The sequence below is a fragment of the Protopterus annectens genome, chromosome 2.part1, assembly GCF_019279795.1.
Source record: "Protopterus annectens isolate FY-2018-M chromosome 2.part1, PAN1.0, whole genome shotgun sequence".
Taxonomy (NCBI): Eukaryota; Metazoa; Chordata; order Ceratodontiformes; family Protopteridae; genus Protopterus; species Protopterus annectens.
In genome coordinates this window covers 18,445,037-18,462,782 of record NC_056729.1, presented here as the reverse complement: position 1 = coordinate 18,462,782, position 17,746 = coordinate 18,445,037, and positions in this window count along the sequence as shown.

The window sequence follows — 17,746 nt, the reverse complement described above, 5'->3', positions numbered from 1 at the left end:
CACTTTTTGGCCCTGTATCTTGCTGCTGGCTTCCACAGTGCCCTCTTCTACAAGGCCTGAGTATGTCATCCAGCTTAAGAGTAGTAGCTGACACTGTAGTATCAGGACTTAAGCTGTGGCTTGCATGATAAATACTGTGATCTACAGAGTGTAAAACTGGATAGGTAGGGCTTCTAATCTCACTGCAGGCTACATGGAGTGCATGTGTGTCCTGATGGCATACATACAATCATCTTGGTAACATAAAAATAAGTATGGTTTTGCAGTATTTTATTTGTAGCGTGTAATGTGGCCCCCCCATGGACTGACCACAACAAGGCCTGCTGATGTCATCAAGCATATTATGTTCTAAACTGATAGTACTAGCAGACATGAGGTGTGTAGCATGCATCACATACTGTGATCTGTAGCATGTACTATTACATAGGTAAGTGTTCTCATCTACATACAGCCAACTTGTACTATGTGTGTGCCTTGGCATATCCTGTATGCTGTGATTGGAAGTGGTGCTATCCTCAATGTAGCCATGGTTATGTGTGAGCCTGTTACAGCATTTTACATCATGTTATGGAACCATATGATGTTTGAACTTCACCAGCATAATGGCCATACAGTCTTCATAATCATAGACATCTTTAAGCACATATTGCCTCAATCCACGAGGGACACAGGCAGATGCCCTGTGTTGAGATAATGGTTGCCCAGCCATTCATACAGATGGCATGTGGTGAGGTGCACTGAGGTGCTCTGTGTCATTAGGCAGGGTTCTGTTTCAAGGGTGTGTTTAAGTTTGCTAGACAAATCTCTCCCACAAGCATGTAGTATGAACATCACATACGAGGTAAATGTCCTTACAGTGGGTTATCCATCTACTATGCCTCCTACAGATAGGCAGCATATGCAATAAAACATGGTCACAGCTTGCCCTGTATGCAAGGCACAGATCACCTGTGTGTAGTCTATATGCCACATGTAATAATGACACTCATTGCAGACTATCCCCATTGAACACATACTGGAGATATGAAGTGACCTTGTGAGGGACTATACTGCTGTGTGCAATTGCCAGTACTGCTTGGAAAGGTACATCAAATGGCCATATTAGCAAGTTGTGGGAAGAGTACTTGGAGTTATGAGCATGTCACCTACAGGTGACTGTGGCCTCAGCTATGTCATATGATTCCTGCAATACCACTGTAGGGACAGGGTAATCAGAGGCACATTAGGTGTAAGCCTGTGTGGCCATGTTTGTGCGCCCAGTTCGTTCATCCCTGACTATGTACATCACATGTTGCGACTGATGTGGTACTTACCAGGTACATAGGTCTAACTGATTGAACTGATACTACATATATTTCTGCATGGAGTTTATGGCCATTACAATGTCAACAGGGATGTGTTCACAATATCTTCTTGCAGGATAGTGATATACCACAGAGAGTCTATGAGTGCTCACAATTTGCAGGCATCAGCCAACATTGTTAGCCACAGTCAATCAGTAGTCGCATGTATTGTGGTTGAATGGATTCCAAGTAGTAGGGCACTCAGGAATCTGCCCTGTTGAGCACTGCTGCTGGCAGATCAGCTATCTGAGGCAGATGTCCCTATGTTGCATATGTGTGCCAGGAATGGGCCACTTAGTGACCCCTACAATGATAGCATTGTGGATGCATAAGTGGGTACTTTCTAAATGTTGCCTGAGCAAGGTATATAGTCTAATGACTTGGTTGAGTCTAGGGGGTTGAATGCCCTGAGGTACCCTCACCTAGGTCCATGGTCAGTGTCTGAGAAATGTCCACCACATGTAAGAGTCATGCTCCCCCATCACACATCCAAACTGTGTACAGTCAACTATGTGTAGAACACATATATGTGTGTTGATCAGCTCCATAATGATCACCCCTGCAGCCATGCAGATATGGATACTCAGACAAAGAAGTGTATAGTTATGTTGGTCAGTGGATGCAATACCTCTGTACAAGGGTATAACAGTTGCCGTTGTCCACTCAGCTGGTGTGCAGCCAGTAGTGTCAGTATGATTGCAAGCGTGTCCCAATGGTGTTAGTAATCCTTGTCAGATCACATGTGGGATGCAGCCTGGAATGTTAGCATGTGCGATAGATGCGGTGTATCCTCCAGTGAGAGGCCAGTTATGAACTGCTCTGTAAATATGGAAGTTAAGGGACATGTTGTAGGAATATCATGTGTCACATGGTGGGGACAAGGGAGTGTAGTTGATGCAGACAGTGTGGGTGTGCAGGTCAGGTGTGAGTCCAGACCCATCATAGGTGGCATCATGATATATGAGGTCACCAACAATCACGGCCTTTCTTTTGAGATCACGCATTTAACAATACTGTACATTGTGGTGTTGCTTTGTGTGGGTGGCTACTTTTGTCACTTACCATATCTGCTCAACATCATAACAACACTATGTGCTTCTTTTAGCTGAGGACATAGTGCCTCAATGTAAGGGGGGGGGCACCTTCATCCCAACTGTCACACAGCACTGTCCACCTGCTATGATGAGCCTGTGTCCTGCCTGGCACATACAGCCGAGTTCATACTGTTGTAATGCTGCTGACATAATGCATAGGTGTAGAGCTCTGCATACTTACCTGTCCCATCTGAAGGAGGGTGCAGTCATGCTATGTCAATCATCCCACAGGAGGTAATATATGGCTGTTTTGGCATATATGTCTGCATTGTCTGCAAGGGGGGGTGCATGCCAGTAGTTATAAGGAGATTGATCTGTGCCCAGATCCCACCAGGGAGGACCTCACATTTGGGGAGCTGTACAGGTCACCCATATTAGTAAACACATGATGCACTATGTTGGTTCCCCATGTCAGATTGCCATGGCACTACTGCAGTATATTGTAGGTAAGGACCTGGACCATCCTTCAGGCAAGTGAGCCACAGCAGGACTAAGCAACACAGTGTGTACATATTACACTTCCCTAATATGTTTGTCTGTGCTCTGTACAGACACCTTGAATGACTCTCTTCCGGCAACATGCTGGAAGTAACTGTAACACTTACTTGCACCGAGGACAACTAGCAGGTAGTGCCAAGTGGTGTCCCCAGACCTCTTAGTCATGTCACTTGAAATGCCATGATAGCAGTTAGCATGGATATGAGCAATGACACTGTCATACACCAAATGACACTGGACCAAACACTGTACATTTGCTCAGATCATGCCTACCAACTGTAACTGGTGTGGCCAATTGACTGTTACACTATGGAATGGACGTTGGACATATGTTTCACTCCGCCAACCATGGCCTGACAGGGCGTATGACACTATTAGGCCAGCAGGCCTTGCTGAAAACTGTGTATGCCATGTACAGAATGTTATGTCAGCTGGTGGATAGGGAAGTGTCTGACATTTGTACTCTGGGAAGATAGCAGTGGGAGACCTGAGCTGCAATGACACCAGTCACCAGTGGGGTTCACAATCCTCCATTATTGGCATACCCTGTCTAACTATTCCCTTTCTGCAGTCACAGCCAGTGCCATTGACTTCTTCCCAAGTACATTAGCAGGTGATTGTGACAGCTCCCAATATGCAAACTCCCACACCAAACCAACAGGTATCTAGGATGGCCTAAGACACAGTCACTTGTTCTTTGAGCCACTGACAAAGACTATCTGCCAACAACTGCACAATACTATCCTGTGGGACACCACCCACCCCTGCAAAATATTGTAGTGTCTGCACACTGCACACAGTTGAGCCATTACACATGGAGTTATGGACACAGAGAGTAATGTAGCCTTTGACTCTCACTGGTCGGTAAGATATGGGGATGCATTCACTGTTATACACCCTACACCAACAGGTCTGGGATGTAAATCCCAGACTGTCACTGCTATACTGAATGCAGCAGTCTTCATGGCTATCATTGTGTGTAATGGCACCCTTGCTGTGTCACTACACAGGTGTATCATACAACTGTAGCAACCGCACAGGTTCTATGGTACACCAACACACAAAGTAGATAAAATGTCCTTTGGAGTCCATGTCATGACCGTACATGTGTAGTCTGTCCCCTAAATGCTATGGAGGCTATGTGTCTGGCTCCATATAGGGAGGTGTCATATCCCACTGTGCACCTCCTGTATATCCATGACAGGACTAACACATGTCTCACATATTCTACACACCTACAACATCGCTGTGGTATACATAGTACATGCTGGAGAGACAGTTATGTAACACAGACAGTATACCCTACATGAAACAGGCCCCCCTATGCATGTGAAGCACACATCTGTTGTGACAAAAATCATGTGCAGATTACAGTCTGGAATGTAGAGCATGACACTCATAACTGGTATCAGGAAATTGTCTGTACTGGACACAGGATGTTTGTAGATGGGTCATCACCATCAACACAGCTTATAGATGTGTGAGTTACCAAAACCGTGGTGACACCAATCAATGGCAGCAGACCTGTTCACAGATTAGGGATGCATGAATACGCTGAATGCAGCCATTTTCCTTGTTAGCCTGTTATACACATATGAACCTATGGAGCCATGCACTTATAGTGCTATTCCTTGTTGAAAACAGATTTCTGCTGTGCTGACATGCAATCTAGTGCTGCTTCACTGCTGCTGTGTATCCACAGATTATCCCAACAGACTCCTGAAACAGAAACATACACAGATCCATGACACACCTGTCATCATGTAAGTATACAGCCATTACAGCATCATACAACATAAGGTACACAAAAGTATGTGGCATACTCATGACAAGTGCCAGCATACAGGACCTGTCATTAACCAATTATAAGTGGCATGGCAAAACACTGCATTACATAAGTACATGTTAACTAATATAGTCACCCTGGGTATCAGACAGACAGCTTCATTTCCCTGCATTGATGGTGAGGATGATAGGGATGTGGCACAGGTATCATCACTTGCACAAGGTGTTGTGTGGGGTTGCAGGAAGTCTAGGCTGACCCAAATGGTTGACAGCATGTGTGTGAGTCAGGAAGAGAAGCAGGTAAAATGGACCATGAAAAGGTGCCATGTGTGTCTGTAGGTGACCTGCATTTGACAGTGGTGTATGAGTGCATGCTTGTACACAGTCAAGCTCAGTGCTAGCCCTACATGTGTGTATGTTGGACAGCTTTGGCCCATACATGGTAGAGTTGACAGGTCACCATCTCTGGCCCAGAACACGGGAACTGGCTCTGCCAGGAGCTGCACTGGCACCTCCATGCTCAAGGTCAGAAGTGGTGCTAGTACCTGAAGGTGACTGCTGTCTGCTGGGACCATGTCCCCCAAGGGAACACCCAGGACCACAGCACTATGGCCTGCCACATCATGGCATGGACAGCACAGTCCCGTCTGTAGTGCTGGATGTACTGCCACTACAGGAGCATGATTGTGCATGACCATGTGGACTCTCAGCAGATGGTTTTGCTGACCTACATCCAAGAGTCCAATGCTCAACTACAACCACACATTCCAGCACAGACAATATGCGGTCCAAGACAGACACTGTCTCAGTCAACCTTCATTGCACTGCATCAGTCAACTGATCCAGAGTGTCCCCAATGCAGTTGAGGTAGTTACAGATGTCAGATTATGCTGCATCCATAACCCTAAGCATACATCTGGTGTTGCATTCAGAACATGCCTGTACCTTTATGATGACCTGAAACATGCACCAAGTGACCCATGATGTGACACCTACAACAGGTGATGGATGGACAGCAGACCTCCTACAAGCACTCCTGTCAGTCTGCCTGTGTGGGTCCTCGCCAGGTCTCTGGCTACGGCCAGTGTCTACACTCACTGGAGCCATAGTTGTCACACTTTCCTGTTCAGTATCCCCACCCTCTGACTGTCCTGTTCAGTGTCCCCACCCTCTGACTGTCCAATATCTGTGGCCTCCAGGGACAGGGTATGTGTGGGCATACTGACTGTGTGCAGTGACAATGGAGTTAGAAGAGGGTTGTCTTCCTCTGGGATAGATTCAGCCCTCAACACCCCCACCTGTGGTTCACTGTGGCCACCATCATCATCAGACTCTGAAGAGACACTGACATCAGGTTGTATAGGAGACAGAGACCATCTCCCCAAGTCACCTGTGATAAGAAAGAAAAATCGGTACATGAATACCTGCACTATTGTGTATGAAAATTCCACCAATACTCATAAAAATAAAGACCCAGAACTGGATTAGCAGTCAAATGTGTCCTCTCTGCTTTCATACAAAATAGACTTCCTCAGAACAAAATACACATTCAACTCAAGACCTTTATAGCAATCACTTCAAGTAAATCAAGTAAACATGACCAGTACAATTTACCTTTTAATTAAGCAATATGATAGCATACTTGAAAACTCGAGCCATAAAAACCCAGTACACATATCTTAATAAATATATTGAAATACAAGTTTCACTGCCTAATTTAATGTCCCTTCAACCTTTTGTGTTTTAAAAGGCATTTTAGAGTAAATGCCTCATTTAAACCAGGAGGCTTATCGTTTCTTAACTGTCACTGCCAAAGTGTTTCCATTTGTTCAGCTACATTCCTGTGATTACCCCCTCTAAGATCCTTATGTACCCTTTCCAGAATGGAAATAAAAACATTCTACCCTGTTTACACAAGACATTATGTTTAACTAGGGAATTATTCTGGCCCTTAACTTTAACAGAATATAAAGATTTCTTAACAAAACAGTGTCATTCTTACCAGGAGAAGGACCATGGTTGGCCACTACCTGATGGACCTGTGAAAAGTTGAGGGTGAAGTAATGTCAGTTACAATGCATGTTGAAGCACAGCAATGTAATATATCCACATATCTCACAGTGACTACTGTGTTACTTGTTGTATTGGTCACATTCTGAGTATGAGAGTACAACTGAGGTAAAACCCTCCACCCCAAAGACCTAAGACCTGACACCCACATAAAGGTATTTATAGCCTGACACACTAACTGCTTGAATATTACAATGCTGATCACACTAAACCTATCTCTGCTGTGGAAACTGTGGCACCCCCCTTCACGATGTATGGTATGATGGATGTCTGGGAGCTGTCATGTGTGTGTCTAGGTTCACCAGGAATTCCTCAGTGGCTGTGAGTGGTTGTTCTACTGCAGGCCCTCCACTGGTGATGGCATAATCTCTGGCCACATCAGCTGCTCTTCTGCATGCAGCATTGATAATGTCTGTTGCATGGTGTCGAACCTGCTCATATGTCCTGCCCTAATGGCCCATGCCATTCACATCACAGACAAGGTCTGCCCACAATGCAGCCCACTGTTCCTGGTTTTGCCTCACCCTGGACAGTAGGATGTGATGATGCTGACTTAGTCCTTCAAGTATAATTTCATTTTCCACATCAGAGAAGGGTGCATGGCTTCTATGATACATGATTCCAGAAAGACAAAAAAAGGGGACCACATTACAGGATCACATATGTGAAAGTACACTATGTAGAGATACAGCAAGGGCAACATTGGTGGGACTATCCACTGCTTGCTCACAAATGTCATACTCCACAGTGTTCAAACATACTAAGTGTGTGGATACAACTGGGATAGTAGCAATAGTCAGGTATTCCTGTGTGTGCCATGACAGATACTGCTGTATTATCATACACCGAACACTCTGGTCTACTGTGGTGTGTCCCCTACAGGCTACTCCTGATAATACATCATAGGAACAGTGCCACACAGTTACCAATGTGCTATTACAACCACTATAAAGGGAGAGTCCAACGTGACCAGTGTGCCACAATGACAACAAACAATGCACCCTTGATGTATAGTATATCCTGTGTAGGTGAAAGACAGGAAGAGATCAATGACATGTCATTATCACAGGTCTAGGACAGCTTAATGTTGTATTCCCTATTCCCCATATGTCCATTCACCCATCTGCACCCTGTTGTACACAAAATCAGTTACATGCCTGATGGAGTGCAGTACTCCTCTGTTGATATGTGGTGATAGTAAAGTTTTCACAAAGGCATGCTCTGTGTGAAGAAAGTCTCATACAGACTGGGTCCCCATAGCCAGCTGCTTGCCTTTTAAACGTGCTTCTCATCAGCAGGTGATTGCCTCTAAACCAATCTGTGGGTCTGAAATGTTAATTACATCTAACACAGTTGATTTGCGCTATCATTTGTAAACAGAAACAAGTGAAAAGATACATTTGGTGTACAAAGAAAAGAAACAAGTAAGCCCAGGGATATCATTTTTGTTAGTGTTAGCCCCACTGCTCTCACCCTCGCTGTGCTCAGGCACACTCTGTTCCCCTCCCTGGCCCCTATTTCCACCTGCCCCCCACTAGGGCTACATTTCAACTAAACTTAGCCACTCCCCTCATGCTAACCACCAATCACTGAATCTGCCCCACCCCTGTACCCATTTCCTTCTCTTCCACTATTCCACATCCTGTAAAGCACAGTCTTCCATCAAACTACCTTACAGTCACAAACAACACCTCATCATCCACCACACCCACCCCATCCCAAGCAGATCTCTCAATCATGACCAAACCAAACCATGCCCAAACTACTCAAACCTACATACATACACCTCTTACTATTGCTGCTAGGTGTATCCACCCTCCCACTGCTAACTTCTATCACCAACCACCAAAAACAACTTAATTTTATCCACATACCAAGAAAAACTACTTCCACTAACATTATTACAATACACCCTTTTACTCAACTAGTCCCATATCACTACCAAGCCTTTGTTATTCACCACTATGCACACAGATTACAGCCATCACACTACCAGTCCCAAACAACTATAAAGAACTTTAAGACCCTAAACAAACTACTCAAATTCTATTTTTACCTCAGAACCCAACTCATTAGCTGTGGTGATATGCACCCAAACCCAGGTCCACAAAATCTAGGAGCCCCAACCCTCAACCTGAATGATACCCTACTCCACCAAGACAAATCCACGGTCCTCATTTTAAATTTAAATGTCAGAAGTATACTAAACAAAGTCCACGACCTTCTTGCACTACTCTCCTTTTATCAACTTGAGATAGTCATACTAACAGAGACTTGGCTTAAACCAGGCAACCACAGCAATGAAATCACTCTACCAGGTTACAATATAATTCGTAGTGATAGAATAAGTAAAAAAGGTGGGGGTGTTACTATAGTGTATAAATCTCACCTCATCCTTGAGAAAGTAGACATAACAACCCCAGACCTCGATAAAGTTGAACTCACTCTAACAAAACTAAAACTTAATGATAGTAAACACATCAACATCATAGGATGCTACATCCCTCCAGGCAACAATATCCCCATTACAGAAAAACTCCTAGAATGGATATCTAACTCCCTCCCCCAGGAAAGCATAGTATTAGGAGACTTTAATACTGACTGGCAAAACTGTTCCAGTCATAACCCACTCTCCCATATTAACCTACATGGCCTAATCCAACTTATCACTTCCCCCACAAGAACAGACAAGAGAACCAAACACCAATTCACTCTAGATTGAATACTCGTCTCCCACCCATCACTGATATCCCTAGCAGGGTGTCTACCAGACACCCTGAGTGACCCCAAGCCATATTCATACTCAGATCAAAATCACCACAACTGACCCAAATATCTATGCATCTAATTAGAAACAAAAAACACTTTAACCGCTGCAACTTTATAAACAACCTAAAAATGTGCAACTGGACCCCCCCTAAAAAACCTACCTCTTGATGAAGCTGTACTATATTTCAATACTACCATCTTAAACACCCTTAACCATCATGCCCCCTCCAGAACAACAAGAATTAAAACTAAATATGCTCCCTGATTAACCCCAGACACAAAATCCTTCCTCAAAAAAAGAAGCAAGGCCTAGACCAACTACCTCAACAATAAATCCCATTTGCACAAACAAATATACGTTGAACTATGTAACAAAGCCAAAAAACTCACCAAAACAGACAAACATCTTACGACCAAAAGTTACAGGATAAGCACAGGAACAACCCACAAAAATATTGGGCAGCAATTAACTCTATCCTACAACCAGGTAAAACAACTACCCCAACCCCAAAATAAATAACAACCAAGAAGACATCCCCACTCAATTTAATAAATACTTTACAGAAACCATCCAGACCCTTGCAAACAACCAACCCTAATACAACATCACCACCCCTGCAAGTCCACCCCAACTAACAATTGCCCCAAGTTCAGTTTCCACCCAGAACCAACCAAATCCATTGAAAAACTACTCTGCAAGCTCAAACCAATGTCTCTAGCCACAGATAATTACCCACTGAATACCTCCACCTGGCTGCAGAAGCCATATCATATCCTGTCTCCATCCTAATTAACAGAGCCATCTCCAAGTGTATAGTATCCAAGCTATGGAAAATATCACATATCATCCATCTACATAAAGGGGAAACCTCCCTGGAACTCAATAACTACTGCCCTATAGCATACTACCCCCTTTATCTAATATTTTAGAAAGGGTAATACACAAGCAACTAATGAAATATCTCTTAGAAAATAATCTAATAGCAACACAACAACATGGCTTTAGACCCTTCCATAGCACCACCACCACACTAACAGAATTCACCAACATTGTTAGTACTCACAGAAACAACAGACTCCTTGTATCTGCCACCTTCCTTGACTTGTCCAAAACATTCACTATGGTTAACCACAATAAACTCCTTTTCTTTCACTAGCAACTCTAAAACCTTACCACCCCTGCCATCTCCTGGTTCAAAAACTACCTACAGGGAAGAAAACAAGCTGTTATGTGGCAAAACCAACTCTCCTCCTCCCTACCAGTCTCCCTAGGAGTACCCCTAGGCTCCATTTTCGGGCCACTTATTTTTACCTTCTTCACCAATCAGCTCCCAAACAGTATTCCCAAAGCCTCAGTAGTGCAATATGCAGATGATACCACCATAATATGCGCAGCCAAATCAATTGACATCCTTCAGTCCCTAACGCAAGAATGCTTTTCCCTAGCAGAAACTTGGATTACAAACCAAAGGCTCATTCTGAACCCAAGTAAAACAAAGCTAGTACTCTTTAGCTCCCACAGAGCCACACCACCCACTGATTCTTTCTTCATCTCCTCTTTAACAAGACCACAATCACCCCCACAAATCATACCAAACCCTTAGAGGTTGAAATAGATATCACCTTAGATTTACATATTTCTATAACCATAAAAAGTACATAAAAAACTTGTCCTATTGTATTGCAATAAAAAATTCCTCACTGACCACTCCAAAACTACAATAGCGAGGACTCACCTACTATCCACCCTACTTTATGCCTCCCCCATGCTTACAAATTTCCACAAATCTGACCTAAACAAACTTGATAGTTGTTATAATAAGATAGACAAGTTTGAGACAACCTCTCCCATCAGAGCACATCACTGTGAATGCCTAAGAAACTCAATTGACTAGAACTACCACTACTAATTCAACTCAATTTAGCCCACAAAATAATATATAACTCTGAAAACACTCCAGCCCTACAAAATCTTTTTCAACCTTATACAACCACCAGGCCCTTGAGGTCTCGCACACAAAACCTCCTCAAAGTAACCAAATATAACAATGAAGCTGGTAAGTCTGTCTACAGCCACTGTATAGCAAAAACCTGAAACACCCTTCCTGCCCACATAACTGACAACAAATCCCCATCACAGTTCAAGCAACTTGTTAAAATTCATGTTTTGAATAATTGACTGTGCTCCTGTATCCCTCCTGGCTAATGTCTCATTAGAACACTTCATCTAACTTAAGTAACTCTGCTAAGCCAACCAATCATAGTACTGTACCCACTCAGGACTTTTAATCTACTGCTCATCCCACCTTTCCAGGAGTTAGGGAAAGCTAGCCCAGCAATGTTGTGCTTTCTATAAGCAACTAATACCAGGAGAAGACATTGTAAATTAGTTTGTCATCCTTCTCAAATAAAACCAGGCAAAGACAATTTGTTATCCTTCTCAACTATAGCGAGCATCATCTGCTATCTCGAAGCCTTATTCTATGTCTCTCTGCTTTTACGCTGATAGTAAATCTATCACAGGAATCCTAAACTTAGGAATATCTTCTAAAATGTAATATTATATTGTTGACTGCGGTGGTGGTGCTGCGGTAGAGTTGTTGCCTCACAGTTAGATGTTACCCGTTCGATTCTCAGTTAGAGCGTCTTCTGTGTGGCGACATGCGTGAATGGGCGTTCCTTCGTTGAAGGTTGTGAATTAGGCCCGGCAAGCCAGCACATAAAAATCTACTGCCAATCATTAGTGGACCGGAGTTCCGCTGTGGTGACCCCTAACCAGGAAAAGCCGAAAGACACGACGACGAGAGAATGAATGCATCCTATCTGTTAGTTAATATGTATGTCAAAGTCTCTTCTATGGAAATTGTATGTCAAAAGTCTGTCCTTAAAACTATGTTTTGTAAAAAAATGTTCTCTTGGAGCTTTTCTCCCCGGGCTTCCACTGGAAATGGACTTGTAATCCAGTTGGACTCACCCAGTCAACAAATGTAAAATAAAATAAAATAAATAAAATCAGCCAATGACATGCAACCATTGTACAATATATAAGGCCTTCATGTAGGTTAGGGCCCCTTTCTGATATGTTGTGCTGAACATTACTGTGGTGAGGAGACTAAATTGTCACAGAGAGTAGGTCTGTAGCAGAAATCTTACCATAGAGATGTGTGTGCTACAGGCTGCAGCTGCTGCTTCTGGTAATAGACATAGGCAGAGAGTGTGAACATATTTGAGGACAACAACCTGTACAAGTAACTGCAGGAGCTCTGTCAGCCTTGTTGTAGAGGCAGAGCCAGAGTGAGGCTACTCTTTCCACTCCAAATAAGACATGTGTTTAAGGTAAGTATGTTAGGCAAATGTATCACTAACAGAGTACTAGGCAACATGTTTGGCTTATCCTTGGGTAAGATGGGGTATAAATGTAATAAGATGTTCACCATTTGGGCAACTGCCAGACCATGTATTACAGTCTGGTAGTAATTTTCACATGTATGAAGGCAGGCCTTGTTACAAGTAGGGATTTTCAATGTGTATGATAGCTGTGCAGCTGTGATAATCTGCAGTGTGACTTTGGAAAGATTTTGTGGTGCACCCTGATTTTAGTGGCCCTCATTTGCAGTATTCTGTGTGAATGCATATTAATGCATGATGCGACGCTTTATGCACATATAAGTTTTGCTATAGGGATATGTGAAGTGTGTTCCTACCTGCAGGCCTGTGACTTCCATCAGTAAAAAGCAGACATTTCATTTAAAATGCATTGTGTGGATAAAGAGTGTATGATTCAGTCATTAATTGTGGCCTTCAAAATACTGTAAATTCACTTCTATACACCACTGGATTTGAACCCAGGACTGTTTGTGGCAAAATATGACATTTACAAGGCAATTAATAGACTGAGCTACTGAGTCACTACTACAGCAGGTGTATTTGCAAGATATATGTGCACACATACAGGCTGTGACATACATTTTCTACATCCATCAGTATGTGCATGTCTTTATATAGATGCATGTGTGCACCAAGGTCCCAGTTGAACATGTATTTTGCCATTAATGCCTTAGCAGATGTCTTCTTTATGTTGCTGCTAAAGGGCACATTTACCTGCTATCACAGGCCTCACTTGCATCGATTATTCTGTCTTTGGCTTTCTAGTGGTGTACTATTGCACCAGAGTCCAAGGTACACTCCAATTTTTATATTTTTCCTTTAATTACATTTTAGTCAAGTTTGAGTGACATAGTGTGCAGCTCTGCTGAAACACGTTAATGACTGTAACTGGCAATTACTATGTTTTCTTTAAACCACTTGTTTTATGTAAGAGTTGTGTGGCATGGCAGATTATTGCAGTGGTCTACAGGTGCGTTGGCGTTGGATTCAAAATATGGGACAGGTGTTTATGCAGTGGTCTGCAGGTGCAATGGCATTGGATTCAAAATATGGGGCAGGTGTTTATTTTGTAAGTGTGTATTATAAACTTAAAAACACATATAGTCGATGCAGCTGTATTTAGCTGAGCTTAGAGAAGCTGCACTATGCAGAGCACCATGCAGCAATGCACTAAAAAATATAAAGAAAAGAAAAATGGGAAGATAGGGAAGTGGGATGTAAGCAGTGGGAAAACATAGTGAAAGGCAGTTAGGGATGTGCAGGAAGGGTGTAGGAAAGAACCATAGCTATCCATTTCTTCCACAGCAAGAACTGTGCACTTTGACAGAATTTGCACATGACTTTGAACTCTCAACCCCCAGAGAGAGGGGTAAGGACAACATAACTTAATTGTCAAGCCAATTGGACCAAATTACATGTGTCTAGTGGACATGTATGTGAAATGGAGAGCTATGTATGGGACAATATTTTTTTTTTGGGACAGGTGCCCATTTTTTTTTTTTAAGGTTAGAGTGGAATGTTGGGTAAGGGACATAAGCACATGTGGGGGAGGTAAGTTGGGTAGGTGAGGATGCATTTGCAGACAGACAAGACAGCAGATGGGATGATGTGTGACACATGAGGATGGTGAACACCTTCGATAGGGAGGATATTGTGGAATCCAAGTCCTGTGTTCCTCCAGACAGCAGCAGTGTGACTCACACCCCACCCATGGGACTGTCAGCACTGCTACATTACTGCACCAAGGGTGGCAGTGCTGGAGGTTGGGCAACGGGGTGTGGCTGCCCCAAAAGGTCGGCCAGCATGCCCTCAATCCAGAGCATGTGGAGGTCCAACCCATGGTAGACTTTCCTATGCATCAAGACTGGCAGCTCATCCTGGATGACAAAACCCCCTCCACCACCTCTCCCAGAGGGGGGCCCATCCCTGTCCCATGAAGCAGAACTACCCAACACCTCAGGTGGTGCAAGGGCAGCAGATGGGACACCAGCAGTCTGTGTCTCAGATGTGCTGGGACCCAGTGCCATAGCTGGTTGAGGCAAGATAGGGGGATTAGCCAGAATCAGCCTACCTTGATGTGGTGTGGTGAATGAGGTATAGCAATATGTTAAGGTTAGTAATAACCAAACTATTGTTAGCATTAACAGAATGAAACATCATTTAATTCATACAAATAATTACTAATGTATAGTATGTGTAACACAAAAGTAAATAACATTGCAGTCAGTATGGTAACAGCATGCCAGTAAAATGTAAACCAAAACAGCAACAAAATAGGTAATTTAATAAAGTATGTTAATAGTGAAGCATAATAACACATAACAGTATTACATCACATTTTGCAAAATATAGTTAGTTTAATAACCTATGTTAATATTAAATCATAATAATAAATATCAATAATAGTTAAATGAAGAAAGGGGTGGGGAGAAAGAGAAACAATCCATTACTGACAATTTAGACTATATCCCTGAAAATACTGCTACTAAATAATCCACAGGTGTGTAGTATCAGTTCTGAGTACAGTGACTACACTTCTCCTATAGCTGATGTAGCACATACATACATTTCAAGCTGTTAGCATGGGTTAGCATGGGCCAAGCAATAACAAATGTAGGTACACTACTACACAGAACACTTTCACATAATGTGGACTTTTATAACTACCAAAGTGCTCTGTAAGGAGATTTGGTAATACGCTGCATTCCAAGTAATCATTTTTCTGTTAATCTTGTCTCAGATGGATTAGGCAGTTTTAATTATATTACATGAAATTGTGTTACTTAAGAGGCATGTTTGTGTGCAGTACATAATCTAGACATCAGTCATGCCTTGGTTGGCAGACATGGAAATATAACCCAATAGCTGTGACAGCAGGGGACATCTGCAAAAAAATTAACTTTATTAGTATTGCTGATAACTGTCTATGAAATGTTAGCACAATCATATCTTCTCATATCATGGGCTACTTCACCATATACCATATACCATTTGTTCCTGGAGTGGGAGAAAAAGAGCATTATGTGACTGAATTTATTTTGCATTCTAGAACTATTACAGTACTATACTTGACTGCAGTGACAGTAGAACACACATGCATGGCATACATCCATACTGCATATATTGAAACAAATCTCTTTAGGAACCAACTATGCTACTTAACACTTTATTGGTATTATTGATGTGTCTGTGAAATGTAACCACAATCTTATCTGTTTATAACGTGGGTTACCTCACCCATATACCTTATACCTTTTGTTTCTGGAGCGGGAGAAAAAGACAGCATTATGTGACTGAATTAGTTTTGCATTCCAGAATTATTACAGTGGTATACCTGACTGCAGTGACAGTGGAACACACATGCATGGCATACTGCCATAATGCATTTATTAAATCAGATTTCTGTAGGAATTAACAATGCTGATTAACACTTTATTGGTATTGCTGATAAATGTCTGTGAAGTCCACACAATATCTGCCCATAGACTGGACTACCTCAGCCATATACATTTATTACCTGAAGTAGGAGGAACAGAGAGCATTATGTGACTGATACTGGCCTGGAGGCAGCCTTGGACCATACTATAAGTTAAACAGAGCAGTTTGCAGGCCATTACTTTTGCATTCTACAGCTATAACAGGGTTACACTTGACTGTAGCAACCTTACCATAGACAAGTAATGCATACAGCTCTACTGCAATAGTTATGACAACACGATCCTGCTGTACACCATTATGATTACAGTTATTGGTATTGTTTATTTTTTATTGCAATACAGTTGTTATTGTTCAATTATTGCACTACATCTCTACTTGCCCATTTATTGCACTGCAGTTTTTATGATGTATACCTTATTTCAGTAAATGCTTTAGGTTTCTTGCTTATTGCACTACAGTTAGCATAATAATTCCGTACTTACCACACTCATGGCACAACCTGGCCAGATGCCCAGCATGAGACTTGACATTGCAAGCCCTCTCAGCTACAGCTGTTAGAAGAGAAGCACACCATTATGCATACCAGTTTTGCAGACATTCAGCTTGCATATTGGTAAAACAGGAAAAAATTAATTACCTATTTGTGGTGCATGCCCTGCTCTAGCTTCTTGGACCCAGGTGTCCAAGGTTCCCCTTTCTCCTCTTCAGGTCATCATAATGGTGATGACACTGCTCACCTGTGTGGGAGATACCAGTAATACTGGTGAGTTCCCAGACCAACCGATCCCTGGCCTCTGCCTTACACTCCAAGCCCTGGAAACCACCCTGCTGCAGCAGCTTGGGTTCATGATTTTTAACCAGGTGCCCAACAAAGACCCTGGACTCCTGAATACACCATCTCTGCAACTGAAAGTGCGGATCTTCACCTGCACCACCTGCCATATCCACAGTAGATACGACTCCAAGGAATTATGCAGAATTCCTGCCTATTGTGCTTAATATAGGCTGTTTCCCCTGCCCTTACACGTCACTGAGCAACATTCAAAAAAGTGCCACATTGCCTAGCAGCACACAAACCAGCTAAGGGCAGCTAAGCAGTGTGAAAATGCACAGCACAAACAAAAGTAGCCATTAGCATGTTTAAACAGTGCTCAGCACAGTGCAGCAGTGCCATATTTCACAAATTTCTCTTTAAAATTAAACATCTATAATAAATTGATTTATAAACCTCTTATTGGTATGGACTTGAACCCAGGACCTACTAAATATTAGGCTATATCTCTACCCATTTAGTTACTTGGATATTATGAAAACTAGTATGCCTTCACATATAATACTGGACTACCTGTCTGCATTGCTAAG